The sequence below is a fragment of the Euprymna scolopes genome, chromosome 11, assembly GCF_053919585.1.
Source record: "Euprymna scolopes isolate OS-2025 chromosome 11, ASM5391958v1, whole genome shotgun sequence".
In the NCBI taxonomy this organism is placed as follows: Eukaryota; Metazoa; Mollusca; class Cephalopoda; order Sepiida; family Sepiolidae; genus Euprymna; species Euprymna scolopes.
The window spans coordinates 90,782,515-90,796,919 of NC_136492.1; the positions used below are offsets into that span (position 1 = coordinate 90,782,515).

Consider the following 14,405-nt stretch of genomic DNA (forward strand, 5'->3'; position numbering starts at 1 on the left):
GTGATAAACCAGACAATAGACCACTTAGAAGACAACATTATTACCAAAATACAGGCTAATTTAATGCATAGAATTTACGAAAATTGTACCTCTACATTATTCCATATACGTAGGAGTCGGGGGGGGGGGTTATATGCCTGAAATTGTATTTAAATTATAAATTCCAAATATTTATCTTTTTAATAAACCACATAACTGTATAATAAAAAATATTTTTCTGTGATCACAAGTTCGCTGCCTCAAAAACTATTTCGAAATAAACAGAAAAAAGAGCAAAACACATCACACCGTACAACATAAACTAAAAAACCTCACGGAGTACTGAAAACTCCTAGAAAACGGGAAATCAGTAAACAAAGCATCTTGGGCTAGTAAATTTAGTTTTAGAGTAGAACTCTAATACTCAGGATTTTAAAACAAATGGGTACTCTTGCACTTATTGATCCGTGCTGAAAGAATAACGTTATTATTTAAAAAGCCATTCTTAACATGGGGAAGGGAGGGTGTTTTGTACCTATTCTGTACTTTAACCTTACAATTAAATAAAAATAAAAAAAACTTTAATTAAACTTGGAAATACGATTTAAAATATAGTGCGGATCAGTAAGTGCATTAGCACCAACGAATGTTTAGAAGGTTTATCTCATAAATAAGCAGAATAAAAATCTTAATCTTTATTATCTTGAGAAACCTGTTTTACCAAAAAAGTGTGAAGCGAAGTTGTAAAAGAAAACCTTAATTTGGCAAAAATAAAACGGCTTTACAAGGTTTATTGTAATATCTTATATGCCAAGTGGAATACCTGTTCTAGGATGCATAAAATTACTTTCCTGAACAGAACAGTTTTACACCATGTTTACGCCTCCCTCCACGTCTACAAAGATTAAAATTTAAATATGATACTAGACTATGTCTAGAATCCTTATTACACGATTTTTGATTATAGAAAATGTTTAAAATTAAAGGTCTTAGAAATTTAAATGCAGGGAATCTGGCTCTAATGACTGAGGATCAAATTCAATGCAAATCTGAGATTGTTACCATATTAAGCCCCTTCTCCCCCCTCCATCACAAAAAAAAAAAGAAAAAAAAATAGAAATGTGGGAAATATTTGATATCTAGTGTTAAAATTTCATAAATAGGAGTATCAGAGGTATTTGAATTTTTATGAAGCACTTCCAGACTCTTTACCTCCCTTAGATAAAAAGTAAATTAAACTAAATAAAGTTCACATTACGACCCCTTACACCTCTAACGGAGGTGTTCCAAAATCCACAAAGATCATTATTTTTTAACCATTAGCTTAGGAATAAATTAATTTATATGAAGTATGTCTGTTTATTTATATTTACAGGAGTATACTTTATACAGCATAATCATGTTGACACACCAGTTCCCATTTGATAACCAAAGTTAAGCAACATCGAACCTTGTCAGTACTAAAATGGGTGACCATTTGGGAATTCCAGGTGCTGTATGTGCTCTATGTTTGTCTCAGCATTGTTACCAGTCAGTCTTGGACCTCTATTGCCACTAGACCCAAGCAGTGGCAATTCAGGAGGTGTGCTTGGAGATTGTCCAACCCCTGTCTTACAATTACACGTGCAGCTACCCTTACAGAGATGTTCATTGTCTCTTGAAACTGAACGGAGACATCGATTAATTTCATTCAGCTTATCCTATATACACTTAACTAACTTTATACAGAGATCTTTATATCATTAGTCTTTTACAAGTATTTCTCCAACAATTATATTTTCATTAAAAAAAAAAAACAACAAAAAAAAACAAACACCAGTTCAAATGCAGAATAAAAACAAATCTTTAAAAAAAAAATAAAAAAATAAAAAAAATATCTTATCTTGAGAAACCCGTTTATGCAGAATTGCTTTACCAAAAGGTGCGATAAGAGTAGAAGGAAAATCTAAGCATGCAGAAGTAGACTCGCGTGACATGTATAGAACAGTTTCACCGAGTAAGATGTCAGTCCCGTATACAAATAAGTGCATTGGTATGTTCAAATTTGAATGAAATTTGACTATACTAACCTAAATAAGTATAAGTTTCAAATGCCCACTCCTAAAAAAGTGAAAATTATTATTTAAAAAAATTAATAAAAAGTTTAAAATATGAACTTTTTCACTTTGATTACAACATAGCACACATTTTGAAATAGGTAATTCACAGTGTTTTTATTTGTTATTAGCAGGGGAAGGGGATCACTCGGCTTTGTCTGGTCGTAAAATACACTTAATATATTTTAATTCATGCAGATTTCGTATTTATTATTACAGAACCAATCCTCTCTCTCTTATATATATATATATATATATATATATATATATATATATGATGATTGCGATGTCTTGTCAGACGAGTGCCACTCCCTCAGGCACTGAAAGTCCATGAGCCGAAAATGACTTTAGTCCTGCCGTCAAAATCACACGCTCAGACATGACACTGAAGACGGTCATTAGTGTATATATATATATATATATTATATATATATATATATATATATTATATTATATATATATATATATATATATATATACATACACACACAAACATACACAAGACGGTCAATGGTATACATATATATAAATGCAAATATACATACATACACATACATACACAATGCATAATACGCATACATACACATATACAAATACATACATATGTACACACATATACATACATGAATATGCACTCATACACATACATACACATGCATATATGCACAAACATACACATGCATATATACACATACAAACAATATATATATACGTATATACATATACATACACATGTACATGAACATACATATAATGATGGTAGATCAATTATTACATGCTTCCAGCATTTCAGGCCTACACGCGTCACAACTTTTCCATGGCTGAGGGAGTATCTATACACAGATGATGTTACAGAGTTTTAGCTTTGTATGACAGCTATATCTATTTCTCGGTTCAAAATGTTGACATCCAACAACAAGCAAGAGCAAGATAGCCAGCAACAAGTCAAACTGCAGACCAGCTTAATGCAGGTACTGGTCTCCAGTTTTGTTTTTTTTTTAAACAAAAGACTTGCTTCTCCTAGAGGGGTTACCTTCACCACAGCTTACGGGAGCACTCTCCACCCCACATACACATGACAATAAACACATGCGTACATACAGATGTACGCTAACATACGTATACATGTGCACACACATGCAACCATAATCACGTATAGGCACACAAATATGCACATACATATACCTATACATACGTACACACACATATACATGTAAAATACACATGAAGGAGCATTTCAAAACACATACATACTAAGTGATCAGCGGCTGGACCGTTTTTGTCCCTTTACCTTCCTGATCTTTTTCTTCGTTCCTTTTTTGTTTTTTTAATAAAAAGTTTGTTTTAGACTCGCACATATGCAGTACATTATGATCATGTTAACAAATTCACGCATAATTTTCCAAATAACTCAATGTACGAATCAACGAAAAACAACAGACCAATTGATATGATTTACAGATGCACACATACCGACACACTGGTTCTCGCCAGATCACCAAAGTTAAGCAACGATGAGCCTGGCCAGTACGATATGGGTAACCATTTGGGAAGTCTTGGCAACGTATGTACTGCACAGAGTCGTAGAAATTTCCAGGGTTGTATCTAATTCATGTATCATTAATTCATTGGGAGAGATGCACCCCCCAGTCTTCATTAAGACATGCATCTAGAAGATAATTTTGATGTAAAAATCTGCATTGTACTGTATGCTTTGTTTTATGGCAGTCATCTGCACCGACAAAGATTAGCAGTAATACCAAAAAGTGTGGTTGGTTCGACACAAAGTCTTCATCATTATAAACAAATCATCTGTGTGGATTTCTGCACAATTTAGTTGTGGCAGAAACTCATATGTCGAAAATCAATGGGAGAGTCCATTATATATAGTACAGATTTCAAAAGTTAAAAAAAAAAAAAAGTGACTTAGGTACCATCACCTAGAATTGAAACAAAAACATTTAGTTGCATTTCTTCATTTAGTGCTTCAGCCACGTTCGCTACCGTTTGAACTAACCCAACAGATAAGAAAGTTATAAAATGAAACAACTTTTAGCTATGATTAGTTTACGCATGCGCAAACTAATATAAATGTTGGCAAATTGAAATGATAATTTTGCATTTCAACTTGCCGACTTCTGTACGTCCAAACAAAGATTTTACTTGCTATAAACTATCTTTGCAGTATGATTATTATTTCCTGTTAATTTCAGTGTTATGTAACCAATAGTTTAAGAGTTTATTGGTTAAATATTTGCAGACTGAAAGACACGTACTTCTGTTTTATTTATATAAAAGAGATATTACTTATAAAATTGCTGTACAATTTTGACTCACTATAAAGTTAGGTCTGTTTATTTTTTTATATATAAGTATTGATAATTCAGATTATTCAAACTACTGTTCTCATCTTGAATGTTATTCTAGCAATGTTTCAACATCCGATGGTCTTCAGGTGTATCTTGTTCAATTCGCGAATCTGTATGGAATTTCAAATGGAACTCCATATTTAATTCAAATTGTCTAGAGGTTGATGGATTATTCCTCAGCGAAGGCAATACTAAGAATACAATTACAAATTACTTAAAGCTTCTACCTGGTCATGGCTAATTGAATGAGAGCAAGTTACTGTTGTGTTGTTGGTTCCACCAAGTAACCTGAACGTATGTTTGTAAAATAGAATGTTAACGTTAGAATGTACCAGGAATGTTAATTTGATAGAGTGGAATTTAAAAACAAGCTAAGAATTTTAATAATAAATAATAATATAATTAATATTTAATATTTTAATACTGATAAGTTGATAAAGAATATGTGACAGACATCATGAGTGATAAGTGTTGATTATGTCATTAGAAGAGAAAGGCTTTTCGTACACATAAGGTTTTAGTCAGTTGAGAAGTTAGTATTTGAGAAAAACCGGAGACAGAGTTGAGTAGACCAGTCATAATGGTTTGAGGCACCCGGAGAAGTGAGAGGTCCAACGCCTATCAAATATAAGGAACATAGGACCAGTGTGCAACTTTCCAATGGGGGAAACATCTGTAATAAAGTTGCTGAAATACAACCTGAGACTTGTTGGTCCCTTGGAATGAATCTTCTTTGCAGCTTTCTGTCAAAACAAGACAGAAGATAGATCAGGTGTGTTTCTGATTGGTCAGTTGTTAAAAACCCCAGACAACTTATCTGTCCATTTTTGTTGTAAAGGTTATATGTCCGTTGTTGAACTGTTTCTGAATATATAGACACATACAAAGACGAAAACACTAGACGATCATAACACAATCATAAATATATACACGTTATATACATTCACTCATGAATTTATATATATATATATATATATATATATACACACTCGTTATATAGACAAGTATGCAACACTATTCCTGTAGATCAACTAAAGGATTTCATTCTAAATTTTGCACACGTCTCTGAATTCGACAAAATGCACTTACAGATCGAGCATTGCATGTTTACTAATGCATATGTACCCAGAAAAATATATCTTGATGAAATCTGATTCTACTAACAAAGAAAAAAAAATTTCAAATGTCCACTCCTAAAAAGATTAAATTGCTAATAATAAAAATTTAAAAAAAAAAAAAAAAAAAATCAGTGTTTAAAACTCATGATTAAGATTCAGAACGGAGCACATTTCCTAAACTAAAAACCTATATACAAAATTATTCCTTAGTCTTGAATGTTATTCTCACAACGTTTCGGTAAATGTAACCTTATTCTTAGGCGTATCTTGTCTAACTCAGGTAATCTCTACAGAATTTCAAACAGAACCTTTTAATTCAATTCATGTCTTCTGGAATACAAGATTAAAAAAAAAAAATTAATGGAATAGGCAAAATTTCATTTACTTACATTTCCTGATAAGTATTTGTTAACATTGGATTTGAAGACTAATATGTTGTAATCTGCAAAGAAGAAGTTTCATGGTAATGTGTTCCAGACTAAACTCTTAGAAAGAATCTCTGTTTATAGAAATTTTGCCCGAGTTTAGGCACATAAGAGAGAAATGGAATTGTCTTTTTTCTATAATGATAGCAAGAAGAATACTTGCTGCGAATATCTTATGAGGAGCCAATGATTAGAGCTCATTTGAGCATTTTCCATAAATATATCAATAGAGAGGACAAAGGCTAGCAACATCTTTTCTGTGAGAAAAAGGTTGTATAAATCATGTATAAATTGTGTAGTCGATTTTATTTTTTGCAGTTGGAATTTCCTTTCAAATTTTAAGATATTAGCAATTCTGCCGCTTGGATCTACCAAACATTTTTATTCGTTATTTATATAAATATGCTTATCCCAAACAAGGCATATCACCACGTGGATGTAACGGGCTGTAACTATTTGGAACCATACTTAAAAGATGAACAAGATGTTGGTTTATGTTACATTTAAACTTCTGCATATCCAGACAATCAGGTACCCTTAACCTCTCAGACAAGACCAACTCTGAGCCGAGTGAGCACAAGTGGCATGCAAGCAGACCCAATTTGCTCAGTTTGTGAGAAAAAGAAATTAAGGATAGGGGGACGGGATTCAATGTTCTACTCAGGAAACAAGGCCAAGAACAAGGTGCCGCTGGCGAGTCTGGTATTGTACCTCTGTGCAAAGGAGTGTGAAAGCCAGCAATAGGCAGAGGCTATCTAAGAGTAATTTATATATATATATATATATATATATATATATACACTGTCTTCTGTCCTTATCAACCCTCTCCTCATCTGCTCAGCCCATTTTTTCCTCTTGTTTTAATGCGTTTTGAAATGTCAGTTCGAAAAACTATCGGCTCATTTCCTTGCCTGCATTACTACCTGACATTAAAAATCAAGTTAACTTCTTGATTACATTAAATTATATAAATAGACATTAAATCCCCTCAATACAAACTTTGTGAGTGCTTGTGTATTTTTCGAGTTTTAGCTGGGCATACTAATATTTGTGTGTATCGACTGCTGTGGAAATATACGGGAATTAATAAAGTAAATGTGTATAATATAAAATCTAGTAATTTCGAGTAAAATACCCAATGTTTGTGTCATCCCTAGAAACTAATCAAGCACGGTCAGAAGATTAAGATTCTTGCTGTTGGTGGTCCATAATGTTCGAAGAAGACTCTTCGTTTTGGCAACTCGTCTGTGTTTTTAGAGGTGGCTGCAAAACCACAGGCTGGAGATACAGGATCTGGCACAGTAGGCGTGCCAAAAGTCCGTAATTTGTATCACTGCTGTTGATACTCTGTGACGCTGATCTCTGGCAGAAATAAACTTCTGACGACGAGCAACCTCAAAAGTGACAGTAGCTTTGTGGACAGTGACGCAGACGCACTCTCCTTCAATTCCTTTCGTCCAAGTTCATACTACTGTAGATCGATCTTGATTATGTCCTTATAGTGCTTTTTTTTTCTTTTTTGGAATGACCATGATTTCTTTTTCCTTTCTGAAGCTCTGTCCAGAAAGCGCTTTGGCATGTGGTATTCTTCCAAGCAGACGACATGACCTAAGATCCCACAATCCCCTCTATAAACAAATTTTTACATTAACCTCCAGTTTTATCACCCATCTTCACACAGCTACGCATTCTTAATTCGCATCAGCTAATAAACTTCAGTTTTTCCAATAAAGGTTGGATGAGCCTTCAGATCTAAACAGATAAGTATTTACTCTAGCTAAGATTCAGTTCAGCTGACTTAGCAAGTGCAATCACGTGACATTAACTATAGCCTTATTTTATATATATTACAATCCCTATAACTTTTTCTTTTTCTTTCTTATTATTAATTGATTCCAAAGAGAAAGATCTTATTTCAGACAACAAAACCTGGATAGTAAATTCCATTAGTTTTTAGCAAAGTACATCTCAAAAAGAGAATAAAACATGAAGAAAGCGAGGGGGGGGGTGTTGACCCCTTTTCCTTTTATTATGTTATACCAGAAAGAGAGTAAATTAGGATCAAATGATTGGACATCTGAATCGAATAACTACACCCACCCATTGGCTTTCTTGCCCATTCACAACCCAATGATATTTGCCATTGTGTAGTGGATTGTATAAAGAAAAGGTCAAGACAATTAGAACAAACAATCTTGTGTCAGCATGACATCATCGGAGCGCAATCTTTTAATTGAAAAAAATAAGATCAAGAAAAAGAAAAAAAACACATTCATGCAATAAAAGTATTGCAATTTGCTTAAACTTTTTTCTTCTATAATACAAGAGAGGGGAAAACACGATTGCCTGGGCTTCATTCTTCTACAAATTTTAACAGATGCAAATTTGGATTTTCTCCATTTCAGTATTCTAAGCTTTCAGATTGCATTTTTTTTTTTTAACAATTTACTTTTCTTCGAATTGTTATTTCAGCATCAGACTCATTAAAAAAAAATCTGATCAATTATGTTAGCAAAATTGACTTTTTTTTTTTTTTTTTTTTTTTACAAGGGAGGCACCACTTATCGAGACCTGATGGCCACTCGAGGATAAGGGCAAATGAGTATCAGATGGCCGGTGAGACAACAGCATAGTGATCAGTAATGATGCAAATTAGGTACAATTTGATTATTTAAGAGGGTGGCTAAATGAGAACTTGTTTATATTCAACTTAATAACCGTGTTGTAGGTAGCTGGAAAGCAGTCCTGCAGTACAGAGTTTCACAGGCGAGCAGTTCTTAGAGAGAAACTTCGTTCATGGATTTTACGTTTAGATTTAGGCATAGACAGTGTGAAGGAACTTAATACTAACAGGAAACTCCAGACATCATCTGTCTGCATCATTTAATGATAATATTTCATTTGAAATAATATTTATGTTTCTTGGATTTTTTAAATTAGGATTAATTATTCAAATTTGGATTCTTCGGACTACTATTCATGGCGGAATGGATAAAGTACTTGGTAAAATTCACTTGTACAGTTAGACTTCTGGAGTTTCAATCCTCAGTGCAGACGACACTCAAAAATACAATACTTCACGTTACAAATCTATTTAAAACCGAAAGGTTAGAAATAAAATAAACAAATAAAATAAAAATAAATGCATAATATCCTGTTTTTCACAATTTCAACAATATGTACAAAAGGTAGTTTCACAAATTTTTATACTGAAAACAGAATTTCATACACTTATGATTTCTATATATACTATTTATTCAAATGAAATCTACTGTCGACAAGTTATATAATTTGCATATTGCATTAAAGAAAATCTTTTTAATAATTAGCTCCATGTTATTAATCGTTTGTTATAATTGTTCTAATTGTTTTAACTGTTCTATTTAACAATATATAAATTTGATTTAATTTATTTTTAATTATAAATAATAAAATGTATTTTCAATTATTATTACAGACACCAGTTGCGTTTAAAAACGGAAGTTTATTTAATCTATGAGAGTTATTGTCTGCTTAATTTTTATAGACGAAGATGGCTGTGTTTCATACTTTCATGAATTCAAAATGTAGTATAATTCGAGTAAAATCGTAAGCTAAGGTATTAGGCGTATCTTAAACAGTGACATAAATCCTCCGCCCGCAATATGCTTTAACCTGACAACGCCGGGTATATGCAACAAGTGTGCAAGAAGATACGTAGAAGAAAGTCAATTACATTATTACCAACATGAATGACCCAGATAATATCTTAAATATCATTAACAAAACAACTCTCAGTATTATTCCAAATATATATATATATATATATATAGACCACACTTTAAAAGACATCTTCACAAAATACAACATTCTTGGCTCAAAACGACCCAACAGTGACTGAGCCATAAAACAAACTCAAATCAGAAAAAAATCAAATCATATATCGATTATTATACAAAATACGAGTTAATGTCAGTTTGTGTAAGTTTTTTTTTTCTCCCCTTATATTTTGACACAAAATGTAAAACCTTAATTCTGGGATTGAGTTATGTTTTAAAAAAATTGTTTTAATTGTTCTGATTAGGTGTAATTTATAATTAACTGAACAAGACGCTCAACAGATGATCACATATCATCGACAAACATTAAACGGAATATGATATTGATTTAAGTGAATTTGTTAGAATATTCGGCAAAATGACTAACGTATATAATAGAAAACAAAGGACCTATAGGTCATTTTCCGGTGGGGTGACATATAAACAGAGGCTGAAGAGAGTTTGACATAGGCGAATAACTATAAGTACCATTTGAATTTGAAACCGCCGGTAGCGATGTTCTGATCTTCAGCAAGAAATATTACACTATTTTAACAGTTTTCTCTTACCCAGGAGTGAATGAGGATCAACGATCGTTTCACACTCCCATATTTTACTGCCATCTAAATCGGTGAAATCGCACATTTTTCAATCAAATCGATTAATTGCCTGCTCTACTTGGGGAGGCATGTCATTTAATCCACAATACATTGTAGCTTACTGTAGAGAAACTACTGTTGATATTATAAAATTATTTTTATAATGGCTTAAATTAAAGTTTAAAATGCAGTCAAGTATCATGCTTCAACTGTGCTCTAAACAGAAACATTCATTTCGAATGTACCCTTGTCATATCAAAGAACCTAGTGTTAATTTTATATGCCGGCCCTTTCTGCTTGTGCGGTAATAACACTTCTAAAATGCACTTGCGATGTTAGGCTGTAAGGTGTTAACTTCCAAAATCGCCTGTTCGTTCTTTAGTCAAATTTTTTGATTATCGATACTTATAGAAGACATTTCGAAACATAAAAACACTGTCAGGTACATAGGTATATTAGTGTGAAATTTCAAAATAATCGGCCCAGCTGTTTATGAGTCTATAAGGAACGAGCTCGCACGCACAAAGTTCCTTATATATATATATATATATATATATCGATATATATATCTCCAACAAAACACTTAGATTAATGAGGGAATAAGTGAAGCAAAGAATGTAAAAACTACAGGAGAAAAAAAAAATGGAAATGGATCAAGAATTCCCTGATATAATCGGGTTTGAATAAAAAGGAAGAATGAGACTTTGGATTGTTATGGCTGGATCAATGCATTTCCTAATTTAATGATTACAACATTTAACAAAAAAAAAAAACAACAAAAAAAAACATTTGTTAATGTTATCTACAAAATGAAAGAAAAAGAAAAAAGCTAATCCAAATTCGATTTTTTATACGAGGAAGATAAAAGAGAATCAATTTAGTTTTGCACAAATCATTCACAAATATTAACAGATCGATATTTTAGGAAAATAATTAAACAATGCTTACGTGGGGAAATTCTAGTGAATTAAGATATAACCTAAGATAACAAAAGGTAGTTTGTTTATTGGTTTGTTAGGCCTCTTTGGGCACCTCTAATTCTTTTTACCATATTCCTAACTCGAATATATAAAAGCAAAACAATTTATTTAAAACTATTATAGCTAACAAGAGTTATATTCTCTGGTTTCCAAAGTCAGATTAAAATGGTATTTAAGTTGAAAAACCAAACTTTGCTTCTGACAAAATAATTTTCATTGTTTTATATTATCAACAATATAACATACTTTGCTACAATTTATTTTAAAAGTTACATTGTCCAGTCCAGAAAACTTAATGAAACATTTTTAAATAATCACCTAAAAATAAAAATCACCAAGGAGAGATAACTCTCCTAAATTAAATGTAATAGGAATTATGTACCTAATGTTTAAAACTGTGCAAATAAATTATAACTATAATGACTTCATACATCATTAGATCAAGTTAAGCGACGTGCAGACTGGCCAATACCGGATGAGTAAACATTTGGGAATAGCTTTATGATAATATAGGAGGGCAGTCGTATTTTGAGAATAAAAAAGTTGTCAAAAATTACTAGGGATATAGATTTAAGTGAAGACCGCTTATCTCTACGAAAGCATGAAATTGGAAACTGAATTCAATAATAGAAATGCATTAGAGAGAAACTAGTGAGACTCTTGGAAATTCCTGTTGTTGCGATGCTTAAAAAGTATTTCCATTCTAGGAGCGTTCAGTGCCAATGCAGATTCTAGAATATTAATGCACCATCTTTGTACAAAGTGAAACATGCTTATCTAAGTACTCTGACTAATGTGGTTTCAGAATATATCTGACTAGCAGTGAGACCAGATCTTACCCGGGATTGAATGATGATCAACGAATGTTTCACACTCCCATATTTTATTGTTATGGAAATCGGTGAAATCACATTTTTCAATCAAATCAAAATCTAGTTGGGGATCCATTGTGATTCACCAGAAACAAGCTTCACATGCCTCCCCACAGTGACTTAGTCCACTTTTCATTGCACCGTAGAGAACCTGTTGATTTTATAAAAATATTTTTATATAATGGCTTAAATTAAGGTTTAAAATACAAAAATCAAGTATCATGCTTAAATTGTGCTCTAAACAGAAACATCCATTTCAAACACGCCCCTGTCATATCAAAGAACCCATTGTTGATTTTATATGACGGATCATCCAGCTTGTCTGGCAATAAAACTTCTCAAAATCACTTGTGATGTTAGGCTGTATAAGGTGTTAATTTTGGTCAAAATCGCCTGTTCCTTCTTTCATTCGATTATTTTGATTATCAATACTCAGAGACATTTGGAGACAAAACTGAAATTACATAAAAATCGGTCAAGCCATTTCCGAGTTCATAGGAAAAAACTCACACAAAAGTTCCTTTTATATAATAGTAGAGATAATGGTCATCTATCTCCAAAATCCTTGCAGGAGTTTGACATAATTACATAGTATTTCCTGTAGACATTTGGCACAGACGTAGATCCCACAATATGATTGTACCATCTTCGAATAGAACAGCTACTACACTTTGAAAAATTTATTTCTGCAAATTACAAAAAATTAGGCACTAAGCCATTCAAAAGTGTTGGAGGGGGGGGGACTATGGTCATCCTTGTGACTATACCTTATATATGTCTATCATTTTCCTAGCTAGAATCTTCAATCACCATAATACTACATTCACTTCACGTTGTCCTACTTGATATTTCCACATTTTTTTTTTTTTTTTTTTAATCTGAACATTAATCGTTTTTAAGAAAATTTTAGTTTCAATTTCAACAGAACAGTGACATGAAGTGAAACTTTTTTTTTTTTTTTTTTTTTTTTTTTTTTTACATGTCACCTTCGTCGATTGGACAATCCCATCTTTTAAAATTAGGAACAAGGTGATCACGTACATACAAACATAAAAATTGTCTTAATGTATCATTTTATCAGAAAGGCATACAAGGGTAGTTCTGAAAGGAAAACCTATTTTTTAACTAAAAAACTAAAACATTGATGTTAAATCGGCTGGTAAACAGCAAAACAAAATAAACCAAATACAATACGCAAAAGTCCAGCTAGAATTCGTCACTGACAACTTTCTCTCAACTTCCAGCACATCTCTCCCACTGCCTCTGCCAACAGACATTTTTTTCAGAAAACTGACCCCATTCCATTTGCATACATGTGCAGTGGAAGATGAGATCTCGTGAGATTCCACGAGACTACACCTTATAAATCCATGGCTGCTATCTTTAATTTCTTTTTCTCCCAGATCACATCCGAAGGTAAGTTGTATGACCGCACGACACACACACACACACACACACACACACACACACACACACACACACACACACACACACACACACACACACACACACGGGCGCTTTCCTCTTTGATTATTACATTCAACTCTACTAACATTAAACAGCTATAAGGACGAGAACAGTACCATTAAAACGAATGACCTTTTGTGCTCTAGAATTTATTTTTTTTACATAGTCACCACCATTCTTAATCCACTTTTGCCAGCCTCCTGATACTTCGCCTGTAAAAGTCTGGAGCGTGCTTTGTCACGTACATCTGTCGCCACTTTGAAATTGACAAGCTCGTCTCCTAACTTTGCCAACATCAAATGCATTGGCTTCGTACAGTTCAATAAGCGCCGTGAATATTGATCAGGTCAATTGTTTTCTGGATTGAGGAAGTTCAATAACGTATCTCTGCTTCTGACGCACGTCCATAACAGGGTTTGTTTCTTAGTCTCACACCGTCAATATTCTCATACAGAGAGATGAAACTTTTAGGCAATGAATATACAAGTTCATAACAATGCAATTTGCAATCCCCTCTGATCCATTCGAGCGAAATGCAGAAATAGGAAGCATTACTTTTACAATATTCCTTGTAGTGTAAAAATAATAGTGAATCTCCTGGTCATATGGAATATTATGAAACTTTTTTTTGGGGGGGGGGAATAATTAAAAAAATAAAATAGCCATGCAAATAAATTTAATAAAATCAATGTAAAATGTATAA

The 14,405-nt window shown here is 32.7% G+C and overlaps 1 protein-coding gene and 1 pseudogene across 18 annotated transcripts in view; one reads left to right on the forward strand and one right to left on the reverse strand.

Annotated features, from left to right (window-relative positions):
* LOC145287959 (disks large homolog 1-like) overlaps positions 1-14,405 on the reverse strand; it is a 909,452-nt gene that overhangs the window by 818,721 nt on the left and 76,326 nt on the right. The gene's annotated exons all lie outside the window — the stretch shown is intronic.
* LOC145288313 (5S ribosomal RNA) lies at positions 1,364-1,481 on the forward strand (annotated as a pseudogene).